The following is a 27,474-nucleotide window of genomic DNA, read 5'->3' as shown; positions in this document are numbered from 1 at the left end:
GGGCCTGCCTGAGACTGTTTGTAGCACCTTCATGCAGGTAGTTTAATTTGGGGCCAACAGTGAGTGTGTGAACAGGGAAGGAGGGGATGTCAATGCAAGTCAGTACTATTGAATGGCCATGACTGTAGGCAACTAGCAATTCATCTTGGACCTTTTGTGGAGAGCCTTATAAAATTTGGCTCTGCAGCATCTGCCTGAGGATATTGTGGGCAGTTGGTTGCAGTGGCCCCATAGGGCATGACTTGTCCAAGTCTTTTGTTGCAGGTATGCCAGTACAAAGTGTAGGCATCCCATACTGTGGTGTCAGAGAAATTCTGGGGCATAAAGCAAGATACAAGTGGACCAAAGACTGCACAGAGCTGTTGCATGTGAAGGGATGCATAAAAGGCCTATGTAGTTTACAGTCTAATCGCAGTTCTTTCTTTCTTAGTGCTACATATGATAATAGAGTATCTTAAAATTGATGCCATCTTAGATTTAATGGAACATGGTAGAATATTGACCTTGCAAAGATGAAGTTTGTTGAAGTAGGATTTGAATAAACAACATTTGTAAAACTAAATGGAGCCATTGGAGTCGATAAGGCACTGACTGCAATTCTTGTATCTCTTGCGATCATTGGAACTGTACAGACAATTTTCCACATCCAAGAGTTTATCACTAGTGGAGAATATTTTACCTGGGAAGAACAAGTAGACTGGTAAAATGGTATCCCGTTATTTAAAGTGGCAAAGAAGAACAGTTTTCATTTTTGTTCTTAAAGAATTGAATCCTTTGTTTTCACATAAAGTATTTTCCAGAACACTAATTATCTGTTTTATGATAGGGAAAAATGGACAAAATGGAGACAAGAGTGGAGACGAAACAGGGTTTGGGGGTTCCAGGACCCCACAGCTATATTGACTCCTTATCCCCTCTGCAGGCCTTCTGAGGTTTTTATATGGAACCCTAGAGTTCCCACAAGATTAAGAACCTGTGGTTCACAGGAGACTTGCTTCTCTGAACCCACCAAGGCATTTATTAGTGTCCTTTCTCTCTTATTTGAGACACAATTCTAGCAGATTTGGCTATTTGGTTTCCTGGCTTACAACAGATTTATAAGCAAAAAATTACATGAAGGGAAGAGTTATTAAAAGCTGGCATGGGAATCTTTACAAAGAGAGGAAGCTGGAAGCTAGAATTATAACTGTAAAACTACAAAAAGCAGCCTTTAAAAAAGGACAATATTCAGATAAATTTGGCATGTGGACAATGACCCAACACATGTTAATAGTTTGAGAAGTGTTGGAGTTCTTCAAGAAGATGGAGGAGGTATTTAGGATTATAAGAGCACTTTGCACATCCTCTATTCAGCATAATTCTTAAGGTGCTGAAGTGTATAACATAATTTATAATAAATCCCATCCCAAACAGTTTAAGTCAAATAGATTTGATATATAATGTGTCAAGCTTCATTCAGTTAGGTGAAACATTTGTGTGAGAAATTTATTTCTTGAAGTTGTTGAATAAATAAGACATTGCTGTGTACATTAGTATTCTTTCATATCTAAGTAATAGAAAATCCAACTAAAACTGGTAAATAAAGGGTGTAGTTGAAAGTCAAGAAGTTTCAGGTAGGGTTTGATCTAGCTTACTGATATTACCAAAGAATGGATTTCCTTCTGTTCTCCAATTTGTTTTCCATACTCCCATAGGTCTGGCCCACTTATTGGCCACAAAATAGCTGATGCTTCCTTATTCATGTCCAACAGGGGTGGGGTAGAGGGCAGTGAGGACAGTGAGAGATGGGAGTTAGTTCTCTTTCTTTAATCATTAAGAGAGTCCTCAGTTTGACTGGAACAACAGTTTGTGTGCCCATTCCTGATACAATAGCTTTATGTACAATAGATGAGATTATGTGAATTGATTTAGGCCAATCAAGGCTTACCTCTTCAACTAGAGATGATGTTAATTCCCATGGGCCCCACGGTGACATATATATATATATATATATATGTGTATATATGTATATATATGGAGAAACAAATGCCTGGGATGGTAACAGACCATATCCACAGCATTGTTTCATAAGGTAAATATTGATCAACGGGACTCTAAGCTCAGTGAAGTCAGGTATCATCCCTCTCTTGCCCATTGCCATAGCCCATGTGTGAGTAACCAGGACTATTATTAGAGGAGCTTAGTAATATTTATTTACTGATGAACAAATAAATGGATTTTTTTTGTTTGGAGAAATGCCAAGATTTCCATTTTATTTTTTTTCTACTTCTTGATGCTCTCTGGTTGCTTGTTCTAGCTTAACAAGAAGCAGAAAGTATCAGGATCAGTCAACACACAAGAAGCATTTTCTCTTAAGATGTTAAGCACTATTTCCAAAATAAAAGAGGATGAAATCAGTTGGAATAAGGCAAGATGAAGTCTATCATTTCTTTCCTCAATTATGGATATCAAAAAAAGAGAGAGGTGGAGAAAGAGAAGGGAATGGCGGGGGGCAGGGAGAGAAGGAAAAAAAAGAAAAATAAAAGGATGAAAGCAAAGAAGAAAGGAAGAAAGAGGGAAGGAGAAAGGGAAGGAGGAAGGGAGGGAGAAAGAAAGGAAGGGAGGATGGAAAGAAGGGGAAGGAGGAAGATATAAATAGAATCTGGTTCCCGGGCAAAGGCACTTGAGATAGTGGTTAATCTATGATACGAATTTGCTGTGTGTGTGTGTGTGTGTGTGTGTGTGTGTGTGTGTGTGTATGTGTGTGTGTGTGTACGTGCACATGTTTCTTTTCCTGATAGAGTAAACATCAAGCCCAGTTTTAGGCCTTTAAATTGACCAAACAGCTATGAGAATGTGGATAGCAAGTTATAAATCACCCAATCACTTGGGTGTGGATAAAAGTCCCGAGCCAAATACCTGAGTGTCCACTTCATAACAGGAATAATAAGGCTATTTGAAAACATGACCCAGACCCCAAGCTATAGTTTTTTTTCTTTTCTAGAGGACTGCCTGACATGTTTATATGCACATATTGGAATTGTATCCAAGGGGGGGGGGAAACTATTGACTTTCTGACTTTATAGTCTGTCATTGACTTTTAAGGTATTTCATGAAATGAAGTAATAACTTCGAGATCAAGGGCATTTTCCTTTGGGTCTTCATCAATTATTTCACTTTCTCTTGGCAATGGCCTCCACCCACTTCTTCCGAAATATCACCGGGCTGACGTTGCACTGGAAAAACTTACTCTTTCTCTTTGCCTTCCTGAACGCGTGTTTCATGCATTAAATTGTTTTAATCACTTCAACTTTTACTAGAGTTTGGCAATTGGTACATTGCTGGATTGTGTGTTCTCAATTTAATGTTTTTAGAATGTATTTAAGTAAGTTCCAATGCACTTAGTCATTGCTATTCAAATGAGAGAACCATATTTCAAGGAACGGAGCTCAGGGAGAAAGATGAGGTGAGTAATGAGTAATAAGCAAAAACCATCTATCAAGACACATTGGAGGCTGAAACAGATGGTGAAGAAATGCCCCTGAGTCCATCCCCCCTTGCCCTGAAGGACCTACCAGTTTTATTTCCAGCAAACATACACCTTGGCTGGCTTGCTCTCATAGCTTATGGCTGATGTTTCCTATTTTAAGATTTTAGAGAAGTGGGAAACTGACTTGTTTCTCAGACTTCAACTCGTAAAAAAGTCAGCCCTGTGGGGAAGATAAAGGCCAATGTTAGGAGCCCCAGGCAGGTGCTGACATTTATGGAGGGAGGGTTGGCTCCGTACCCATCCATAGCACTGGTTTCTGTAGAGTGTTAGGAACAGGACAAAGAAGCAGTGGCATTGAGGGTAAGCATTCAAAGTAGACAAAGCTTGGCCTCTTCACCCTACTTTTACTACTCATCCTCCAAGTGCCCAGGGCATTTTGTGGCCCCATAAAGTCAAGTTTCAATAGCAAACTTCTCTCTTTGAGGAATTTATCCAGTTTCTGAGCTTCCGAGTCTTCATATATAAAGTAGATCAGATGATACCAGCTTCTTAAGAATGATCTGTGGCTTGCACAAGATAATGTGTGTGAAGAACCTTCCAGAACCAGGCACAGGTTAGTTGTGTTTTTCGCTGGATATTTTCTCTACCCTGGCCTTTCTTGCAGAATCTGGGGAGCTCACAGTGAGCTTAAAGGTAGGGAGGGCTCCACCATAACTGGACATCTGGGACCTAAAATTTGAAAAGTAACTCTTCAGGCCATTTGGCAATCTGTATCAAATCAGCAGTGCAGGGCATCCAGAGCAATTCCATTTCTGGGAATTTATCCTAAAGAGACATTTCACGTAACTCTGCAAAACACACATGTAAAATCCCACATCATATCATTGTTTATAATGGCAAAGAATTACAAACCACCTAAATGACCATCAGTAGGGTACTGGTTAAATATGGTACATCCAGATAGTGAAATAATATGCAACTTTTAAAAATGATGTGGTAATTCTATGTTTATTGATATTAACATTTGTTCATGTCACACAATAAAATAAAATATGAGTTTGCAAATCAGCATGCATAGTATGATTGCATATATGAATACATTTATCTATAGCTATAATAATATATATATTTTTAAGTATACTTATTTATTTTGAGAGAGAGAAAGCATGCATGTGCCCACATCAGTCAGGGAAGGGGCAGAGAAGGCGAGAATCCCAAGCAGGCTTTGCACTGTCAGTGCAGAGCTTGATATGGAGCTCGATTCTATCAACTGTGAGATCATGACCTGACCCGAAATCAAGAATCAGACCTTTATCTGACTGAGACATCCAGGCACCCCTACCTGCAACCATATTTATAGCTATGCAGAATCAGATGGCTACAGAGATATATCTGGAAGGATGCTAAGTAGGATTTTAACAATGTGTTGTCTCTGAGTAGTGGCATCTAAGTAAATTATTTTTTCTTTGTAATTTTCTACCTTGCATGACTATATTTTTTTAAACAGTGGACTTATGTTTATCCAAAACACTAAAACTATGTGTCCCCTGAAAATTTCTGTGCCAATTTGAAACCTTGAGAATAGGTATTTCTATCTCAATCTGTACTGAACTCTGCCTCATCTGTTCATCGCTCTACTGGTATAATTGCCTAAGTCGCTGATTGTTTTCCCACTAGCCTGGAATCTCTAAACTCAGGGTTTTACCTTTACCCTAGTCCCAATGTCACATACCATTGCCATAATACTCAACGAATGTTTCCAATTTTTAAATCTAGAAATCTGGTGATCTGGAAGCTATCCCAAATTCTGACACTGCCTGGCAGTGAGGCCATGATCGACACTTTCTCCTGAGATGGTTCATCCTGAAACAAAACTAGAATGATCTCTGAGGTTCCTTCTACTCCTGACCTTTGTCATTCTGAAACTGAACTTGTCCAATCCTCACAAATCAAATGAAATCAAAAAAGACAACATACAGAGATGAGCTTTATAGACTCCAAAATGCAATAAAAATGTAACGTGGGATTAAAAATCTTTTAAACACAAACAATAACAATGATGATTCTAATATATTGAGGCTGACATAGAGAAAGCAAATTCTACTAGGATCTGAATGATCTCTTATTGCCCTTCGTCTCCCCCTGCCCTCACCTCTGGGCCTTAATTCCTCACGGAGTTAACACTGATACTCAGTTTGTGGATTAAAGCAGGAGCTGACCTGGATTTGCTCCACGTTGCCCATGCCCTAGATTGAAATGTTAAAGGACTTGGAATAAAAAAAAAAGTTGCATTTTTCAGTAACAGCTTCACAGTAACTGGGGAATTAATGTCAGCCAGACAGTGATTTCCCAGTGGTTGGGTTTGTAGCAAAAGTCTTCAACTTTTATGTGTGGCCTGTTTGAAGTTGAAAATTGTTGTTAGACTCTCCAAAGTTGTTTGAGGTGTCACTCATCCTTCCCTTTTGTGTTGGGGTGAGGATGTGAAGCACAGAGGCTGGGAATAGTTCTGTGACTACCACCTCCAAGGCAGGTCTCTGCCAGGGCCCAATTGAGTCCCTCTCCCAGGGAATTCAAAGCTTTCAGTGCAATGCGGCTCTGCATCCATCCGCAGCCTTATCACCCACTACTCCCTTGCAGGAACTCTTCACTCCGGGAAGAGGGAGGATCTCATGGCCCCATGAATGTGCCATGCAAATGTACGTGTCTAGCATTTTTATTCAACATATGATTTTCCCTCCTAGGATATCATCCCTCAGAGTGACAATAGCACAGGATAATAATAACAAATAATGATAGCATAACAACAATAATAATACCAGCAGCTAATGTCTTATTTAGCACTGACTATAGGACAAACACTTCACAGATGATTTTCTCTTTCGATTGTCTCAATAACCCCATCAGGTAGATACAAATATCTTTATTTTATGGATGAGCCAATCTAGGCCCAGCAAGCTTGAATGAATTAACCAAAGCTATACAGATATGAAGTTGGGATTTGAATCCTGCAGTCTGACTCTAGAGGGGGCTCCTGAGGGGGAGGGGGCTGAGACACCCTGCGTCCCACACAGACACCTACCCATATGGAGTAAGATAGCAATTCAATTCCATTCATGGATTTGAAGGCAAGGTTTCAATTCCAGCTCCTCCGTGCTCTGAGTAAAGCAAATAGCTGTTACTATAAGATGGAACACTCAGTGCCCATGTGAATGCCCTGCTGGTTTGACATTCTTATAGAGGCTGAGAAGCTACAAATGGCATTGCGTAAACTCCACTGCAGTTATGGCATCCACACAAGACTCGGAAGCGGCCCTGAGCAGTGGGAGGTGGTGATTATGTTCAGAGAGAGCAGATCTTCATAGTGAAAGAAGCTTCTGTAATGGTACCATTTCCAGTATCCCATCTCTAGGGTCAGATGTATTGATTGATGGGTAATGCAGGCAAGGGTGTAAGTGGGCCTTTCTCCTGGGTGTGTCTATATACAGTTAGTAGGATGCAAATTCTCTGTACCTTCTGTACCCATATCCCTGGTCCTCTAGGAGTTTCTATAAGCTACATAGTATCTTTTTATAAATTTTCCTGCTTGAAACAGCTATACTCGCTTCTGTGTTCTGCAACCCAAGAATCTTGACTGATACACTAGAAGTGTTATCACAGTTAATTACTTAACTTTCTGGAGCCTCAATTTCCTCCTCTGCAAAATAGTAATATTAAAAGGATTGCCTCATGGCGCCTCGGCGGCTTAGTTGGCTAAGTGTCTGACTCTTGATTTCAGCTCAGGTCATGATCCCAGGGTTGTGGGATCAAGCCTTGCGTCAGGCTCTGCACTGAGTGTGGAACCTACTTAAGATTGCCTCTCTCCCTCTCTCTCTCTTTCTCTCTCCCTCCCTCCCTCTGCCCCTACCCCAATTGCACTCTAAAGCTCTAAAATTTAATAAAGAAATAGATAAATAAATGGATTGCCTCAAATGAAATAATGTGTGCAAAATATTTATCACAGTATATAGTCTAAATGAGCTCTCACAGAGGGTGAGCAAGTAAATAGGAAGTTAGAATTAGGTATGATATATAGCCGGGGATGGTAGAATGCACCCAGAACTTTGAAGCCCAAAGGAGGAACAGCAAACACAGCTTGGTCATAAAAGTCTTTGTAGAAGACATGGAACAAACAAACAAAAAAAAAGCAGTGCTTAAGTTGAGATCAAAAGTATGATTCCCATACAGTATGTACAGTTTTCTGTGTCTTCTGGATTTTTTCACTTAGAATGATTTTTCTGAGTTACATCCATATTGTGTGTTCCTCCCTTTTTATTGCTGTATGGAATGCCATTGAATAGATATACCATAATTTCTGAATTCATTCACCAGTTAATGACATTTGGGTTGTTTCTCTTTGGGCCAATTAGTAATAAAGGTGCTACAAACAAACAAACAAACAAAAGTATGATTCCAAGATAGCCACATGCAGACGGTCTGGGGAGAGAGCAATGGTGTGCAGCTGGGCCTCTCCTAATAAGAAGACACAGAACATGTGAAGTCTTGTAGAGAGGAGAGAACACACCTTGCTGAGCAAGTGAGAGAAGTTTACCATGACTGCCATGGAGAGTGTGAGGAAGGAACTTGGAGATAGTGTAGGTGGACCAGATAGTGAACAGCCTGGAAAACAGAGGTGTTTGGAAGTCATTGGCCTTCCACAACATGTCATTTGAAGACCATTAGTCTGTGGCATGCCTGGTTTTACTCCCTCAAGTCACCCTTTGGTAAAGATGCATAGCCTCGATCCAACCAGACTGCAAGATCCTGGAGGGTGGATGCTGTGTTTTGTACTTCTCAAGGGGCACTGTCTTGCCTTCTCCACCAATACTTGTCCAGTGTACTCGCTGTTAAGGCAAGTTTAACAGAACATATACTTTTGCATGGAGTATTTTATAAAATAGTAAATAGCTTTCTATGTAGGTGAGGATCTCTGGGCCCCACCCAACACTTATATGGAAAGTTTGTTCCCTTCAACTAGCGTGTGTTCTGTGTGGTGAGAGCTGTTTACAAACTTACAAACTGAAGGGCTTGTGGACAGGGTCTCTCTCTTTTTTGACCTTGTTTGTTTTTTCTTTCCTACTATGACATCAATTATTTTCCAGCCAAACTGAGATTTGTTGTTGTTGTTGTTTAGCTTAGAAATCATGCCATAAGGTTGAAAGGGCCAAGTACAAATTTGTTTGTCTTTTAAGTAAGCTCTACACCCAATGTGGGGCTTGAACTCACAACCCTAAGATCAAGAGTCCTATGCTCTACTGACTGGACCATCCAGGTACCCCTAAATTTGTTTTTTGTTTGTTTGTTTGTTTTTGTTTTGTGTTTCAATCTTAAGCTTTTGTTTCATAAGATGCTATTTCAGCATTCCAAAGAACACTCTTTAGCCTAGTTGGGCATTTCTGATTCCAAGGTGAGGAGCCAGTCTGCAATCACCCTGGCAATTGCCCTGTGGGTCTTGGAAGACATCCTGGAAGGACTTTGTAAATTCCTGAGGAAGAATTTAGACTGGAATTAAGAGCCATTTGGTGGATGCTCATCAGGAATCTAACAAATGCTGCCATTTCTTAGGCTACAGAGGAAACAAATCCCTCTGATCTCCAAAAGTATGCTAGAACAGGCTCATAGCAGCCTATGAAAACCAATGATTAGGTATTCAGTAATTTTTCAAGCCTTTTGTCAAACCATTAGTAGCTTAAAATCATCCACAGTGGGAGTATTTACACTATGGGAATTGGCAAATATTACAAATCAGGGACTCTTCCCTCTCTTCCCTCTCAAAGCTGGTTTATCAGCACACTATTGTGTCTAGCCTATCTTGAGGAGTAATACTTTGGATATCCTGGTAAAAATTCTGTGCTTGGAAGCACTGGGAAAAACTGTTTGAAGTCTCAATTCCACGTGAGCAAGAACCATGCATGTTTTCTTGGAGAATATATACCATGACGATGTAGGTCTGTTGTAGGGTCTGGCACATAGAAAGGGCTGAGTAAACACTCCTTGAAAGGATATAGGACTAGTGGGCTGAGAAGCACCTGTACAGCAGCATCAAATCAGCCCAAGCCAGTCTCCCATGGGAATCCTCCCCGAGCCATACATTCTCTAGAGTCACTCAGGACACTGGGTTGTCACTCATATCGCTTATGTCATTTTATCTTTTAAAGGCAATTCTGACTCTCTCAGTATATTCAGCAACCACAGTAGACTTTAAGCTTTCAGAGACAGGATTTGTCTGATTCATTACTTTTAACATCGCAGGTGCTCAATAAATTTCTTTTCCAACAAAAGAAAAATCTGTGAATAATCTCATAAATTCATGGTATTGGGTGGACATTGCTTTATTGATATCCCTGTGAGTAGGTAGAAAGGAACAGTTGTCCTTCCTAGCAGGTAAAACAGTGCCTGGCATGTGAGGACACTGAATATTTGTTGAATTAGTTATGAATTAATCATCCCATTTTACAGATGATAAAACAAGCTTGTGGAAGCTATCTCACACAGTTCAGCTTTAGTTTATATCATTTCCTTTTGCACTATGTTGCCTGTATTAATAGTCCCTTAACTTTTTTTTTTTTTAATTTTTTTTCAACGTTTTTATTTATTTTTGGGACAGAGAGAGACAGAGCATGAACGGGGGAGGGGCAGAGAGAGAGGGAGACACAGAATCGGAAACAGGTTCCAGGCTCTGAGCCATCAGCCCAGAGCCCGACGCGGGGCTCGAACTCACAGACCGCGAGATCGTGACCTCGCTGAAGTCGGACGCTTAACCGACTGCGCCACCCAGGCGGCCCAATAGTCCCTTAACTTTTAAACATACTTTATTGTGGATTCTCTCATTTATCAACCCTATCAGATAAGCAGGTATTTTCATTTATGTTTTAGGGGAGGATAGTACTGTGGCATAGAAAGTTTTAGTAACATGCTTGATGTCACAAAAGGATTTGAGGGTAAAGCTAGTCTTAAAATCTACCTTGTCTAAGGATTCTGAAGCTAGGCTGTGTATTGTAAACAATTGTCTTGTATTTTACTTCCTTATTCATTCCTTCAGAGGGAGAGAGATTGATCAAAACAGGCTAACAAAAAGCATGGTACCATAGCACATTCAGAAATACCGCTGAAATATCGTCAGTGAATCCCCCAAGTTTGTGTCTCTTGCTTCAAACACCTTAAAACATGCTGATGACTAGAATCTGTGCTTTGCCACTTAAGTCTGCTGAAGATTCAAATTGAAGTTTCAAATATAAAATTACAGGAAATTACCTACTTTTTCTTTTGTGAATGGAATTTTGATTTCTTTTAGTCATCTGAGAAGGTCCTGTTTTTCCATGAATATGGAAATTCCATGATTTTTCTTTCCCTAGGACTCTAACATTTCAAAATGGCCACAAGACTCCTGTATGAATTACAAAAAGGATACAGAATTAAGCATGATGACTTTTAAATTTATGTTGTAAAATCCAATGTTATTCCCAGCACAGTGCCTCATTTCCGATGAAAAGCATGCTGCCAGCTTCCCATTTTTTCTATGGACGATATCACCACTCATTTTATTAAAGCCACCAGACACTCATGGAAACATGCATGATGTCGTTTTTTAATGTGGGGGAAAGAATTTTGGAAGTGGGAGCTAGTTAACATTTCTAAAACATGTTTTTTTATTCTTGCCTTTCCCTTTTGACCTTCCTGAGGATGCATGTGGGTGTTAAATTGTTACCAAAGGGAGGGGCCGTTGTAACTACAACGGGATCCACACACACAAAGACACACTTTCCCACACATAAGACTTGGCTCTGTTACACTTTAATGGAATGCTGAATGGAAAAGATGCAGGGTGTTTTTGATCTGTGGGGAAATGCAGCCAGTATAGTGTCCATCATTTTCTTTCTTTCTTTCTTTCTTTTTTTTTTTGTTAAACAGCCAGATTAACATTTGGAAGGCAATGTGTGTGAGGGAGTGGGTGTCACTAGCAAATAATTTTCCTCTCTTTTAAAAATTATAAACACAATATAGTCTGTTTATAAGCATTGAAATAATAAAGGGGGAATATAAAGTGAAAAGTAGAAATCTCCTTCTTCCCCCTACCCATCTCATCTCACTCCTACATGCAGCCATTAATAGTTTGATATTTGTCTGAGTAGGATTTTCTCTATGAATTCAAGAACCACATATTGAGATTCTATAATTTGTGTTAGCCCTCTCATTTAAGGGTGAGAGTGTGGTACAAAAATGTATCTTATATCCATATTATCCTACAACTTGCTTTTTTTTCATTTAAAAAATGTATTCTGGGTATTTTTCTGTGAGTAGACTTTTAAACTTTGGCCATTCTTTTTACGTCCCATATAAAGTTTCATCATATTGACTGTACATTACATTATTATTATTATTATTATTATTATTATCAGTGTTTAGCTGATCCTATATTGTTGAGCATTTGGATTGCTTCCAGTCGCTCACTATTACTCGCAGTGTCTCCTTGGATCTTTGTCTTTACGCATTCTGGTTGTATTTCTTTAAGACTGATTTCTGGGAGCAGAATTTTTAGATGGAGCAGACTATTAATACCTATAATGCCAGGGGAAAATGTCTATTTTAAAAAAGAGAGAATTTTCATTGAGCAACACGTGGCAAGATTCAGCTGCATATAAAACAAGACCACCTCCAAGATGTGTTCCTATTGTACTGTTCTCAGTACCGGCTACTCACTAGATTCACCTGGGGGAGAGGAGCTTTCTGAAACGAACCAGTCTTTAGATGCCGCCCTAACAAATTACATCAGAATCTCTGATGTTCGAGTCCAGGTATCTATACATATTTTTGAAGCTCCTTAAGCCAGACTAGGAGCCATGGCTCCAGTGACAGTGCTTTCAACGTAACTATGAACGTGCCACGTTTGCTGTTGTTCTATCCGTGAGCATCTAAACACATCTACCTAAATATATGTATTCAATATTCAAGCACATACATGTAAGGATGTACATGCACACCATGTATGTTTTATGTAGTTGGAATAATAAGACTTTTCTACCTTTTGCTTAGCTCTTTGGTATATTTGGCCTCAAGTTCTACCAGCTAGCCCAGAAACATAGTATGTGTCATGTAGAGTTCTGCATACAAATAAGGTTCAGGAGGATGATCAAAGAGACAAATGGGAACTTTAATGGGGGAATGGTGAGAAGTCCTAGATGTGATTAAAGAGAAGATAAAAGGGCCATTAAGCAACTGTGCAGAGTAATTTTTAGACTGAAAAATTGTAGACAGTCCTATATAAACAGAATCCATATAGGACATTAACTACCAAGGTAAATGACCCTTTGTCTCCTTGTGTATTTCTTCAACTTACAAAGTTTGGTTGGCAGATGGTGGAAGGATGCAGGGTATCTGAATAAGTGTGTGTGGAGGGAGAGTCGTCTTGTACTGGACAGGAGCTGTTACCTAAACACACTATATATTTATAGTATAGTTTACGATATATTACATGCATTCATATACATTATTTTATGTGACCTCTACATCAGTCTTGGAGAGAAGAAGATGGTTATCTCCATCACTCAGAAGAAACTGAGGCCGAGAGAGAAGGGGTAAGGCCAAGTTCATAATGCTCACACATGGGAGAACTGAAACAACATTGCACTTTGAATGTATGCATTAGTTGAATTAGCACCTAGGGTTTCCGATTCGTAGCCTATGTTCTTTTTGCTAATATACAAGTGTCAGCATTGGTAAACCATAGGAAGTGGTACAGACTGTGGCAATTAGCACTAAGTGCATTCAAATTGAAAAAATTTTAAATACTATACGAGAAAAAAATATCTTGGGCCAGATTCAACAGACAGGCTTTCAACTGGTGACCTTAATTTTAGAAAATCTAAATTTTGAGTAATAGAAAACTAGAGGACGAATCTGCCTTGGAATTTGACAGCAGTATTTCCTAAACACACAAGTAAGAAGATATTGAAAGCAGGTTACAAATATAGGTAAATGTAGTCTGAAGTAGACACCTTCTAGAATCTTTTCCTTTTTGTGTTTCAAAAATATATATATTAACACATGTATTTGTAATACCACTGCCTTCCAATCTCCTCTTTGTTAGAAGACCCTGACGTTGCTAAACATGGTTTTGTCAGGAACATAACTTGCACGGTGGTCCAGGCATTGCTATTTTGTTGCCTGGAGAGGGAACACATTATGACCCATGTCCTCACAAGTTTGGATCGTTTACCCAATTAGTAATCATGCTGAGAATGCACAGGGCAGTGTGTTGGGGTGAGGGACCAGTAATTGGGGAAGCTCTGGGGTTGAGAAGGTGGGAGCTGATTGAGGTTGGAAATAATTGGGAGAGCCAAATGAAGGCAGGGACGCCAAAATCAAGGCAGAGTTCGGACAAGTCGGTGGGTGCAGCTCAGGTCCAAGCCCGAACCCTGAGGTTGAATTATTTTAACCTTACGCATCAAAGAGGCATTTTATATTTTTTTCTTTAGCATTTTTTTCTCTTGTTATCTCAACCATCTTGTGAATTCAGTGGGAAGGTAGTCTTGGCTCTAGTGTTGAGATTAATAGCAACAGAAAGTGGTTCAGTAAGTTGCCCAAGTACAACATTCATTACTCCATCTGAGACCAGAACTCAGAATTCTGTACCTAATTCTTATCTCTGCATCTCATACTATTTCAAAACTGGATGGGGGCCTGACCCCGTGGTGGAGTCCATCTGGCTGCAAAGTCTTCAATAAACAGAAAGACTTGTGTTGTAGGCTCACATTTGGGGCATGGAGAGGAAGAGTAAGGGAACTGCTTCAATTCAGCAGGTGAAAAGGAAAATGAAAGAGAAGTTGAACTTTTCTGTGTGAGAGGGGAAATGTATTTCTCCCCAGACTGCCAGGGAAGGGAGGATATAAACATGGGTGTGGGTGTTGTTGTTAAGCAAAGCTGTTTGTAATCTTTGAGGCTGTTTGAGGAATGAGATCCATGTCAGAATGCTAAAGGCAAATAAACATTTTAATGATTTTTTAAACAGCAAATTCTGGGAACTATAGATAGGAACGTAATTTTAATCACACTTGACCAAGATTCTAGGACAGGCTGTTGATTAGAGGAGCTTTGGAGCCTGAGCAAAGAATGTGGTGAATTATAAGACCAAACATGGGTTCACTAAGAATGAAACGGACAAGACTAACCTATTTCCTTCAAAAAAAAAAAAAAAATTACCATGTTGAGAGATCATGTTGACCTGAATTTTAGTAAAGATTCGGTCAGAATTTCCTTTTGTAAAAATTGGTGGACTGCATACCAGCTATTAATTCTGATACATTTTAAACTTGCTGAATAATTAGTGGCCTTGAATTAATGACCATGAATCTGAATTCCATCTTACCTTGGGCGTTGGACTAGTCACTCCACCTACCTCAACTGTAAAGCTCAATATGTGCAGCCACTTAGTATATTCCAATACTATTCAAGTGAAAATTATCCCGGTCCACCTAGGGAAGGATCTCTGTTGGAATGCCACCTGATTCCACCGTTGATTCGGTTTCACTGAACATGTTGACAAGTAGTTGCATAAGTACGTGCTTATGAAATTTTCAGATGCAGAAGACTCTAGAGGACTAATGATATGATGTTATAGAGAATCAATGTATCAGAAACCATTCATAAGAATTATAAATGAGAAAATGAAAAGAAATACAAGTCTGGGGGAAGGGGCAAGAGAGTTCCCATGGTTTCCCTCTGTGTAGAGTGAGGGAAGATGGGTGCTGTGGGGCAGCCAAGTCATCCAGGCATCCTTAGGTGGCCCAATATGTCTTGGAAGCAGAAGTCTTAGCAGGCACGTTCAAGAGCAGCCGCAAGACTCTGGGAAAAGAGCTATTTGGGGAGAAAGCCGCAATGTGGTGAAAAAGAACTGTGGAGAAGGAAAGGGCATAGGAAGTTGGAATGGAGGACAGATTTTAGCAGCCGTCCTGAGTCACACACTTCGAAAAGGAAGAGATTAACTGTACAAACTTTTGAGAAGCACTTTATATGTTACTCCCTTTAAAGAAGAAACTCACAGTTAAGAAGTTTATATTCTTTCTCAAGATTTTTGGAGTTAAATGGTTATTTTTTTGCACACAGAACAGACTGGGCTATGTGGGGTCTCAGTTATACCTGGTTTAAATTATCATTACAAACTTTCGCCATGATATAAAAATGCAAGGACCTTAGAATTTCATCCTGCCTTCTAGTTTTCTCACCTTTCCTCTTTTTCTTGGATAGTCTCCTTAATTTCCATGAGTTTGGCTACCAACAAACATAACAATGACTATTAGCTTTATTGCTATATCCCAAACCTCTCTCCTAAACTCCAGCTAGGGATTCTAACTGAGGGTTGGATGTTTGGAATTCACAAATGCTTAAAGCTCAGCTCATGCAATAAGGAAAATGATAACTCCTCACAGAATCAGAGAGGAAGCCTGTAGAAAAAGAAGCACTCAGTTTTCTTAACTGCAAAATGGGAAGCCCCAGTAATGAGATCTCTAAGGCTCTTTTCAACTCTAACATTTTATTTAAAAAATGAGACAGTGTTGTTCTTCATTTTTGTAAAAAGGCCAGGGTGAAAGTTACCACAAGGTGGATTTAGATGTCTTTTTTTTTTAATTTTTCTTTTAAGTAGGCTTTAGGCCCAGCGCAGAGTCCAGTGCAGGGTTTGAACTCACCACCATGAGATCAAGATCTGAGTGAGATGAGAGTTGTACGCTTAACCAGCTGTGCCACCCAGGTGCCCCATAGGTGTCAGATTAAAGTGTAGAACTTTTCCAATAGGACTACTTCTGAAGACAGTGAGGTAATTAATTCAGAATATCTATGGGAATACTGTGAGATATATTTCTCCCTACAAAGAGTATACTGAGGACTCTTGATGTCCTTTTTAACTCTAAAAATAATATATATATACATAATTATATATACACACATATATACACACATATACAATATACATAATTATATATACACACAAATATGTATATGTTTTATATATATAATTCAAATTATGTATAATATAAGCATCTCTTCACACTGTTATAATTTTGAAAATTATGTGGTAATATATTTACCACCTATATGGTAAATTCTACAAATTCCTATTTATTTTGTTAATTTTTCTTCCTTTTCTGCAACTAAAAGTTATATTTACTATATATTCCACCACTTGAGACCTCTTAGGTTACATCTGAATCTTTTTACAATTGTACACAACACAGTAGTTCCTTTTATTAACTACATCCTCTCTGAAAAGTTACTAATGGGGTTGATAATGCAGTTCCTACTGTAGCCAACTTTGGCATTGTGAAAAGTAAGGACGTGATGCTAACCAGTCCAAACCTGTCCCAACTAACCTTGGTCACAGGGTCTCATTAATCACTATATTTTCCATAGCAACAAAATTGCACATTCAATAAAAAGCGATTGCTCTTAGCAAGAGTAAACCCCAGGAGATGGAGCAGGACAGCATTATTTTTTATAAAAGCTGAAGACCTAAGTTCTATTAGAAGAAAATATAGTAAGAAAGCATAGTATAAAAAATGATGCCTTCCTTAGAGGGGCTCCAGAGGGTAACTGGACATGTTGGCTCTGGGAGAGATTATACTTTCTAGATCTTTCAAGGTAAGGGAAAACAGCAATGTTCAGAGGTCGGAAGACTGGTTCGGTTTGTCACATGGCAGTGTCCTATACTCATAGTGCAATAGAAAGTAATAATCATGATAAATATAATTGATAGCATTTATTAAGTGTCTACTGTATGTGACAGTGTATTAAGCATCATGCATACTTATTTCAGTTAACCTTCACAATAACTAGCTCATGTAAGTCTTACTGTTATCACCGTTTTTAAGTAAGTGAACCAAGGCTTCATGATTTGTCCATTCTCACAGCTAGTGGATCTCTTACTCCAGGGCCCATCTTTTCAGTCAATTGGCCATACTGTCTTCCAAGTTCTGCATTTCAGTTTATGCCCAACAATGGAGTCGTCATTGCTCATTGGGGGGAAATAATTATTTTTTTAAATTTATTTGAGAGAGAGAGAACGATAGAGAGGGTCAGAGGGTGTGGGGAGAGAGAGAGAGAGAGAGACAGAGAGAGAGAGAGAGAGAGAGAGAGAGAGAGAGAGAGAGAGAGAAAATCTCAAGAAGGCTTCATGCCAGGCACAGAGCCCAACACAGGGCTAGATCCCATGACCCCAGGATCACGACCTGAGTCAAAATCAAGAGTCGGACGCTCAACTGACTTAGCCGTCCAGGCGCTCCTGGGGGAAAACCACTATTAAAGGTCACTATCTCTCTTTGAAATTCATCTGGAGATTTTAAGCCTTCGACTTAAAACTTAAAAGCTCATGAAAGATGAGCGGGCCAGGAACAGTGACTCAGTGGGCCAGAAACAGTGAAGTTGTAAAATATGGCCCCTAGCCTGAGAAATGTAAAGTCTTATTTAAAAGGCTTACCCATACATGCAGCCTGATAGGAAATTGGTTTTTGTGGTCCACATTCTAAGAATTCAGAAATAATGGCGTTCAAATTGAGCTCGATTAGGGAACTTATTATAGAAAGTCCTACACAGACCTGTATTAGAATACATCCTCCACATACATTGGGTGGACAGATGTGCTGATGGATGCCTCTCAGATGAAGTTTATACTTCAGGGTGACCCCAAAGTTTGGGCAGGATTTGGATAGATGTGGAAACAGGGGTGAGGCTTGGGCTTGATTGGCCTACATCTCACTTGGCACAGAGGTGTCAGTCTCAGTTTGGCTACTTTAGTAATATTTTCTATTCTGTTGAAAGCATAAGATGAGGCAACTTCTTCCTCAGATCTTCTCATGGCTGACTCCTCACCATACAGTTCCCAGATCCTCTGTCATCTCCTCAGGAAGAGCTTGCTGACCTCCACATGTAAATCGTTTAGCCTGGCTCCTGCCCCTCTCCGCTCCATTGCCCGTTTTATGTTCTTCAAATATTTGTCTCTCTCTGCACCAAACATAGTTATACATGTATTTGTTTATTGACCTGTCTCGCTGAATAGAATGCAAGCTGTTAGGGGTCAGGGAGTTTGTCTTTCCATCCACAGAGACATGCCCGGTGCTTAGAACACTGACTGCCACAAGGGTACATGCCCAATAAATATTGGTCTGATGCATGTTTGAATGCATGAAAAATGGTAACCGCCAGGATGTCTGTTAAAAACACAAATGTCCTGGACCCAACCCTAGAGACTCTGATTCGGAGGATCACTTTGGGGGGTTTCAGGAAATGAGAAGTTTGCAAAGTTCTTCATGTGATTCTGACACGCAACCAGGTTTCAGAATGATTATGTTCTAAAAATTTTCTTTGCCCTCAAGCAACTTGCGATCTTAAAGGGGCAGACGGTATCATTGCTTGGGGAAGGAAAGACAAATATCTCCACCAATTTGATCACCACAGTCCAAAAGTTGAGCTCCCTTGACTTTCCCAAATTGCAAAGGAAAGAAGAAAGAAATAAATTCTTTAGAGAAAAGAAGAGCTGGAGGAAATGAGAAAAAAGCAAAGATAGGGGTAGGATGAACAAGTACACAAGAAGACACACCGTGCAACGGTCTGTTAGAACAATGATAAAGAAATAAGAAGGAAGATGGAGAAGAAACAGATGTAGCTGCCAGAAGTTAAATACACATCTGTTAAGAATGCTCTTCTCATATGCAGGGTCAGAAAAATATGTACAAATGTAGCACCTCACTGATTGACAGAAAAACCTCAGTTCTGGCCCTGGGAATCTTGTTTTCTTGACAGCACTTTGTTTTAAAGCTGGAGGCAGAGAAATGTCTTATGCATGTCCTTAAACTGGAAGGCCTTTTGTTCAGGATACTTATACCATTTGCAGATAATGATGTGCATAGCAGTTTCAGCTGTCTGCATATGCATTTTTATGTTTTTTTATGACAGCTCTGCGTACTGAACTAAAAGGCCATTTAGAACTGTCAGCCACTGACAAGCATTACCCTTTACATTTACAATTCTGTTAGCGTGCATTGTCAGGTGGGTTCACCAGACTGCAGAAATGTGATTTCCTTTGAAACCTATGTATGACTTTAATTTAATACAGCAGCCTCAAAAAAGAAAAAAAAAAGGAAGAAAGAAAAAAAGACAGTGTGAGCCCAAGAGAGCTTTATTAAGTATTCTTTTTCCATTAATCTCCTACTTTTTTTGTTTTTACAAGACCCTTCCTTTCTTTCTCATCTTCTTTCTCCCTCTTTCTCTTCCTTCTCTCTCTCTCTCTCTCTCTCTCTCTCTCTCTCTCTCTCTCTCTCTCTCCATTATTTCCTCTTTTCTTTCTTCTCCTCTGTAGAATCCTTCATGTCGTGCAGAAGTGCAGGCAGCCTAGAGAAATGACTTTACCTGTCTGAGCCAAGCCAGACCATCTCTTACTTTCCATATGGCCTGAGGTTAATTTTCAGTCAAGCCAATTTTTAAAAGATGTTTGGCTCAGTGTAGGGCTGGGCGAATATTCAGGACCTGGATAGTGGGAGCATGGAAAGAATCCACTTAATCCAACTAATGACTTATCATTCCCCATTATCACTACCACCTGTCTTTGGGAGTCCCTTTCCCCTCTCCCAAACGATATTTCAACAGTATGGCGAGCCCTTCCTAGAAAATATTTCAACAGTATGGCGAGCCCTTCCTAGAAAAGGCACTGGCATGTGCAGGGTGAGAGTCTTGAAAACAATGTGAAACTGTGGTTTTGCCGTGAAGGATTTTATAGTCCACCCAGGGAGGCTGACCATGTGTGCAGGAAACAAAGTTTCTACTCAGACTAGGCTGAAGTGAAATGCTCACATGTACGTGCTGACCTGGACCAGATTTACTGCAAAGTGATGAAGCCTGAGCTTCCGAGAGTTCCTCTCACTTGCCTGCCCCGTACGCATTCCGGGGGTGGTCAGGAGGTGATGAGAGTTCTAGAGTTCTAGTTGAGCAGAGCTCAACCTGAGTTGCAAGCAGGTAGCTTTATTATATGAACACTGATGGTAAATTGTATAAAGAGCTCACAGGGGAAAAGGGACCTGAAATCTCTAGTCTCCTTTTTTGTAACTAAATTTTGTAATTTAATTTGTATTCATAAGTTTGTAATTTTTATTTTATAAAGAAATCCCCATATTGTGTAAACCTCAGATCCCATAAGCTTGGACCTGTCCCCAGTTCTGATAGTAGGTCCGTAAAGAGAAAACATGAATCAATGTGGTTTGGGCAACCAAGGTTAGGTTTTCTTTAGAAAGCTTATCTTCACCTGGCCCTTAATAAAAGCCCAGTATTTGGCTAGGTAGCGAGAGGATGTAGGCGAATAGAGAGGGTTTCAGGAAAATTTGGTGTACAGATAACATTTTGAGAACTCATGTTTTTGGCAGTGGACTAATATTTATTTTTTACTTTGTAAGTTGAGACATATAAGAAATGTAACATGCACTGATCTTAAGTGTATGACTTGATGAATTGTACTGTGCTTAAAACCATGGAACCACACTCAGATCAAGAGGTAGAACATTTTCAGCTCCTCAGAAATTTCCTGGCTTCTGAGTATAGAAATCATAATCCCCTCTATCAAGTTTTTCAGAAAGGCAGGTTTGGACATACTGGGAGTGCTAAATTTAGTATCAGGAGATCACCTTTTGTGTTGACCTACTAATAGTATGGTTGTTCAAAAAAAGAATCCAACCCTAAGGGTGAGACGATACCGCCCCTCCTTTCTTCACCCCAGAAGTAACTGGGAACATTCTGGCACCCTGATGGCAATGTCTAGCTTTATATGTGGGTGGCACAAAGTGTTATCTATTATCTAGCTGATGGCTTGCCATTTCACTGATACCTGCAGATCCCCCATTTTTGGGTCATATGACTTGGGGCTAAGCCTTGCCTTTCACGTGAGTTTCTTTGAAAAATCCTATCTGCCTCATTCAGTCTGTAAGGAGTATCATACCAAGTTCCAACCCCTTTCTGTAAATTTGCTAATCAGTAGCTTTCTTATCTGGCCAGAAAGGTGGGATGAGACTCACAGGCAGGCTCCTGATGAAGGGTGGATGAGAGAAAGAGGGACACAGAACTGGGCAAGGTGGTGATTGCCGGTCTCAGAAGACCTCACATCTGCCAAACGCAGAGCCTGACGTGAGGCAGGCAGGTTGAAATTCCCTCCCGGAGGAGAAAAGGTAAAAAAGAAAACAAAATCCATACAGTGCGCGCGCACACACACACACACACACACACACACACACACACACGTGCGCGCGCAGCCCCTCCTCTTTTTCTCCTGTGTCACTAACCTCGAATGCCCTGTGGGAACCAATTACAGCATTCTAATGAGTGCAGTTTCCAATAACTGCATTTGGTGGGTGCATTACCTCCTCATCCACACACTGACTGCCACCACCTCATCTCAGATCACCTTTCCCAACAATGAATCTGCCTCTCTGGTGCTTGTTGGCTGGCTGGACATCTCCCTGCGGAGTCACCAGGGGCAGGGGGCCATAAGGGCAGCTGTGTGAGTTCTCAGAGTTTGCAGAATGCATAGGATTGTGGGCCTTGCAGGCAAGGGAATAAACCAGTCAGGTTTGTGGCTCTAGACAGACCTGGTTCACCTACTTGAGATAGTCTTTGGGGACCAAAATGAAAATTCACTTTTTAAAAAGCCTCCATGACGTGGAAAGGATTATAAGGTAGGGATCAAGTGTCATGGTTAAGGCATGGACATCAGAGATACAAAGACTTACCTCAGACTAATGTCTCTATCACTTAGTAGCTGCACGACTTCCAGCAAGTTCCATAATTCCTGAAATGAACCTCAATTTCACCATCTACAAAATGGGAATAATAACAGTCCCTACTTTGTAAATGTTTAAACAATACCGTATGCAAATACTAAAGTGGAGATGTTATTCTAATACAGCTTGGTCTAATAAAAATGGAAATAAATGGAAAGATCATGAATTCTCGTCATTCACTGGCAAAACCCTGCCTTCTGCCCCTGGCTCTGTCCTTATCTCTGTCGAGGTCTGATCCCAGCAATCTACTCAGCACTATGGGGACACCTCTATTCCAGGTTGCTATTACAAAGCATGTGATAGGTCTCCATGTACTTGGTAAACTCTCCCAGATATTTCAACTGAGAAAGGGACGTTTGTATTCATGACATACATGTGTATGTACATATGTAGGTGTGAACATGCATCAAAGGGACTGACCATGATTCTCCCAGGTGAGCAGTGAGCTTAATGGGAGGGGAGCAGGAAGAGAGATAATTTCACATTTTATTGTCACTACTCCTGGATTACCCAAATCTTAAAAATAATTTTTTTTAATGTTATTTTTGAAAGAGAGAGAGAGAGAGAGACAGAAACAGAGCGTGAGCAGCTGAGGGGCAGAGGGATCGGGAGACACAGAACTCGAAGTGGGCTCCAGGCTCTGTGCTGTCAGCACAGGGCCCATTTGCAGGGCTCGAACCCATGAACCGCGACATCATGACCTGAGCCGAAGTCAGATGTTTAACCGACTGAGCCACCCAGGCACCCCAAATCTTTTAAAATTAGGTGTATTCAAGCTTTTCTTGTGCAATAAAAGTAGAAATGCTCAGGAGGTATTTTCGTGGTCAAAAGTTAAAGGTCATGATGTGACAGTTGTTTGTGGCCCTAGTGGTTCCCCATATGCTCCCCCCCCCCCCCGTTGCACCACTTTTCACCCAGCTCTTGCAAAGCAAAACAGTCACCCTTCACCATTCTATCACCTGTTACAACTCCTTCTCTCTAGCCTGTTCACAAGACACCGTGTTGCTCAAGTGACCCTCTACCCATTGATTGTATAGATTTTAAAGTTATTTAATCCCTTAAAGCATTTTCCAAAAAGTAAGAGAGAGATTGTCTTCAAATTGTTTATAAAGAAAATCCAGGTTTATACATAGATAATCTGGAAAGTGACTATCGTCTGTGTATCGGCAGTTGAGAACGTATTGAAACATTTTCATTATTTGCCTCCTTTGTCCACCGGACATGTCTGCTTTCTTCTAATAAGCCACAGAAAGGAGAGCAAAAGGCAGTAATGGTCAGTGCTGGCAACTAAAGATCAATACCAAATGCACATAAGCCTTCTCCAGTGCCAAGCCCAGTGGGTGAGGACCAGCAGTGGGTCTGCAGAAATCTGAAGGGAACTCCCCCTGCATAGTGCTTTTTGCAGTTTACAATTATACATCCAAGGTGAGTAGAGAAAGCAACGTTATGTCTTAGGGAGTTTGTGTTCTGTCTGGCCTCCTAAGTATGTGGAAGACCACAAGCCTCTTAAGATGCTTATCTTCAGAAGAGAGAAGACCAAATCCACAGAGCCTTGGGGAGTGACACAGGTGGGTGCTGGGGGTGAGAAGCAGAACTTGGAAAGGTAAGGAAAAGGTGATAGGTTTTATTTGGTGTCTGAGCCTGCTGAGGGTCAAGCAGAGGTCTGCCTGTCCCTTCCCCATCCTCCGGTGGCCCGATCCTTCCTGACCTAGCAATTTTGCACAGGGTGTTCCCTAGGCCTTGAACACTCTTCCCCCAATTCATTGCCTCATGGACTCCTGCTCTTCCTTCAGGCTTCAGCTCCTAAGACCCCTGCTCAGGAATGTCATCCTTGACCTACCTGAATGCACAGCCATTATAGATTGTTCCCTTATTTTCTTATAGACCCAGATGAGATCCCTTCACAGCACTTATCACTCACAATTCAGAATCATATACTAATTTGTCTGTTGGATTTAGTGAATATCTGTCTTCCCAAGATGATTACGCCTTTTGAGTGTGGGGCTCTCAATTGTTTTATCTCCCTGTTCATTGCTTAGCACAGGGTCTGGAGTATAGTAGGTGCTCAATAAGTATTTGTTGGATGAAATGATAAATTAACTAAATCCGTGAATTGGTCAATTACCATAGGTGTCCTATAGCAAATGCTTATGCTTCTAAATCCTTACTTCCTCTGCTCCATCCCCCTGAAACTCGCCTTCTCCATTCATCCAAATCCTCCTCAGCTTCCAGACCCAATGACAATGATAGAGATAACAGATGATATTAAATGACTTCTGGGCCCAATAGTGGGAATCACGTATATATGTAATCTTAATCCATCTTCATAAGTCTATTCTTATTGTTAAATATCAAAGGGCAGGCACTCAAAGATCCTCCAGGAATGCGAGATACAGCAATTGGCATCTCAGAGCCCCAGGTTTGCCAGAGAATTGAAACAGTGAGGACAGTGGCCTGGTTCTTTGTGATTTACACATGGTGTCTCTTTGATGTGTCTGTATTTTAAGCTGAAGGGCAGTGGCTGCGGCTTCCTTGCTTTTGTAATTCTCTCCCGCTCTCTGGGACTCCTGGCCTCTGCTGAGGAGGGAAGAGCAGAGAGAGATTTGTTATTACTTTTCTGATGCTTTCTGTTACTGGGTCCTTGGGGGGTTAGAGGTAGGGAAGAAGCCTGGGATATGCAGTAGCCCTGGACTGTTAAGACACAAGGGGTGTGATGGAGAAAGTAGTATGATTTGAGGCAGTGACAATTACTATTTCTACCCCCAATTCACCACACCCTACCTTCACCTTCACCACCATCTCCCAAAGTAGAGCTGAAATGGTGGCATCCTCAGAGGCCCGTGTGCTGTGTGCAAGCAGTTCCAGCCAGGGGCTCAGCCTGTACACCGACAAACCTCAGTTTCCTCATCTCTAAAATGGACGTAAGGATAATTCATCTCCCATAAGGTTTTGTGAGGATTCAGTGAAATGATGTGTGTGTTAAATCTTTGCATAGTGCCTGGTATGACATCGCATTTTCAAAAGGCATTAGTTATTATTTGTATTATTTATTTACTAAATGCCTAAAGTCAAGCATCCGTCTAAATTCAAACCTAGATCTTTCTGATTCCTCACTGCATTCTTTTCACATCAGCCCTGATCAATTTCAGGACTGTTTGCCAGCACTGTGAGCAGAGAGGGGGAGAAAAGGAAGATTAATTAAGAAAGAGTTGTAAAAAAATTCACTGAATATCGAATGGATGTAATATTAACATACGTAATTACTTCTCAACTTCAGAAGCTATAATATCAAAGATAAAAATCATGTCAGCTTCAATCTTTTTCTCATTGTAGATTCAGACCATTACATTAATGACTAACTTTCTGAGCTCTATAATTTCCTCTTGGAAAGATACCTTTTTTTTGGAGCGAAGCACAGAAGCTCTCTCTCAGGCACACCCTGGAATTGAGGGAGGAAGAGGGGCCTCTCTGTTGAGGCCACTCCACTCCCCTCCAACTGCCCATTGTTGCGGGTACACTCTCTTTGTGAGGGAACAAAGGCAATTAATCACATAGGCAGCCAAGTCTTGCCTTTGGCTGGGCTGTGGAATTGGCTCCCAGGACTTCAATGGGGGCCGGAGCCCCAGTGAGTAACTCCATTGAGTGTCTATAGTTCAAGACTGCTCCAGTAACTGCCAGCCTCTGGGCGTTGTCTTGTTTCTGGAGGAGAGATCCCCAAGTATCTTGAAATTAGGACTTTGTTCATTTTAAACAGAGGTCCTACTCGGGGCTCTCCTCCCTTGACCCTCTAGTCTGAACCTTCCATCTGAGAGACAAAGAACAGGGTCTATGGGAGCCACAGTTTATAACCCTCTCGTTGGAGCTAAGTCAGCGCCTCCTCCTGCGAGGAAAGAAATGAGAGATGTCCTGGGATTTTCTGCCGTAGAGGATGCAGGCATAGCATCCCTTTTTCAGGATCTCAGGGTAGAACTGGGACAAGGAGGGGGACCCCATTTCTCAAACGTGATGTTCAGGGGCCTGCACAATGTCCAAATTGCTGCTAAATGGAACCAGAAGTTAAATGTTCTCTTTTTACAGACGTCTGAAACAATGAACAGGAGGGAAGGAAAAGAAATGTAGTTTAGCTTTGTACCTTTTTTTCTTATTTTTCTTTCTTTTTGGTGCCCATCCTTCCTTCCAAGTCCTCCTCCTATTTCCTGGCCATTTTTGGTAAGTGTCCAGTTTTGTCACCCTCACTGCTCAGAGTGCTCCCTTCCCAAAGGAACATCTTTCTCTGGACCCCTCTCCTCTCCGTATTCCTGTGTCCGTACAAGCTTTTTACCTACCTTCTGGTTCTTTCCTTCTGTTAGCTCTGACTCAGCAAAGTAATCATGGAAATAGAATTTTCTGCTTGTTAATCTGCTGCCCATCACACGAAAATGCCAATAAGTTTAAGATGGGCTGGCTGGTCACTGAGACTACATAAAATAAAGTCCACAAAAGATAAGCAATATTCTTAGGGAGCAGCTGAAACTGAGGTTTCTAGAGCAGTCTGCGTGATTCCACTTGGGAGAGGTATGCCCTGAATCCTGAGGAGTTCTACACAAAAAACAAAACAAAACAAAACAAAACAAAACAAAACAACAAAAAAAAAACAGTGCTTTTTTTCCCCCTCAAATCAAATCTACCCTTGACTTGGAGCAACTGTTAAAATGAAGACCCATGTACCGTACGGGCAAATATCTAAGTTATAACCCAGCTGACTATTGAATAAAAGACTTTCCCCTCCTAATTTGACCATCTTACATTCTAGTTAAGCATCAGACCATGGGAAAGCAAGGCTTGACCCCTGGGACCTGGTCTCCAGTCCCCCTCTGTTATTTTCACACACCCAATGCTGTTCCATACTGTGAACAGCCTCATGTCCACTATAGACAAAGCCCTGGTCTGAGTCCATTATCCCAACAGCTGCACCTGCTCAGGCCTTGTAATGCATATGTCTGTGCATGTGTTCTCACAGGAGAACAGACTATAACAAGTTGATTCAGGTACTGAGGTACTGAAGGTGGGTTCAGAGTTATTTGGACAGAGAATTCCAAGGTCCTTGATCCCCAGAGTATGGTCTAGAAGGAGACATGGCATAGGCTTCAGATGGGCACATTCCCATGGCCCTGTGGACAA

The 27,474-nt window shown here is 40.8% G+C and overlaps 1 long non-coding RNA gene across 1 annotated transcript; it reads right to left on the bottom strand.

The window, feature by feature from the left end:
• LOC109503443 lies at positions 1–25,811 on the bottom strand. The gene is made up of 5 exons (XR_002162418.3): positions 25,710–25,811; positions 22,264–22,347; positions 10,764–10,892; positions 3,555–4,317; positions 1–679 (listed from the first exon to the last, which is right to left on the bottom strand). It is a non-coding gene; the product is annotated as an uncharacterized LOC109503443 (long non-coding RNA).
• Between the last annotated feature and the right edge of the window lie 1,663 nt (positions 25,812–27,474).

This window comes from Felis catus, chromosome A1, assembly GCF_018350175.1.
Source record: "Felis catus isolate Fca126 chromosome A1, F.catus_Fca126_mat1.0, whole genome shotgun sequence".
Taxonomy (NCBI): Eukaryota; Metazoa; Chordata; class Mammalia; order Carnivora; family Felidae; genus Felis; species Felis catus.
The sequence above is the reverse complement of the archived record's forward strand: the minus strand, read 5'-3'. Positions and strand labels throughout refer to the sequence as shown.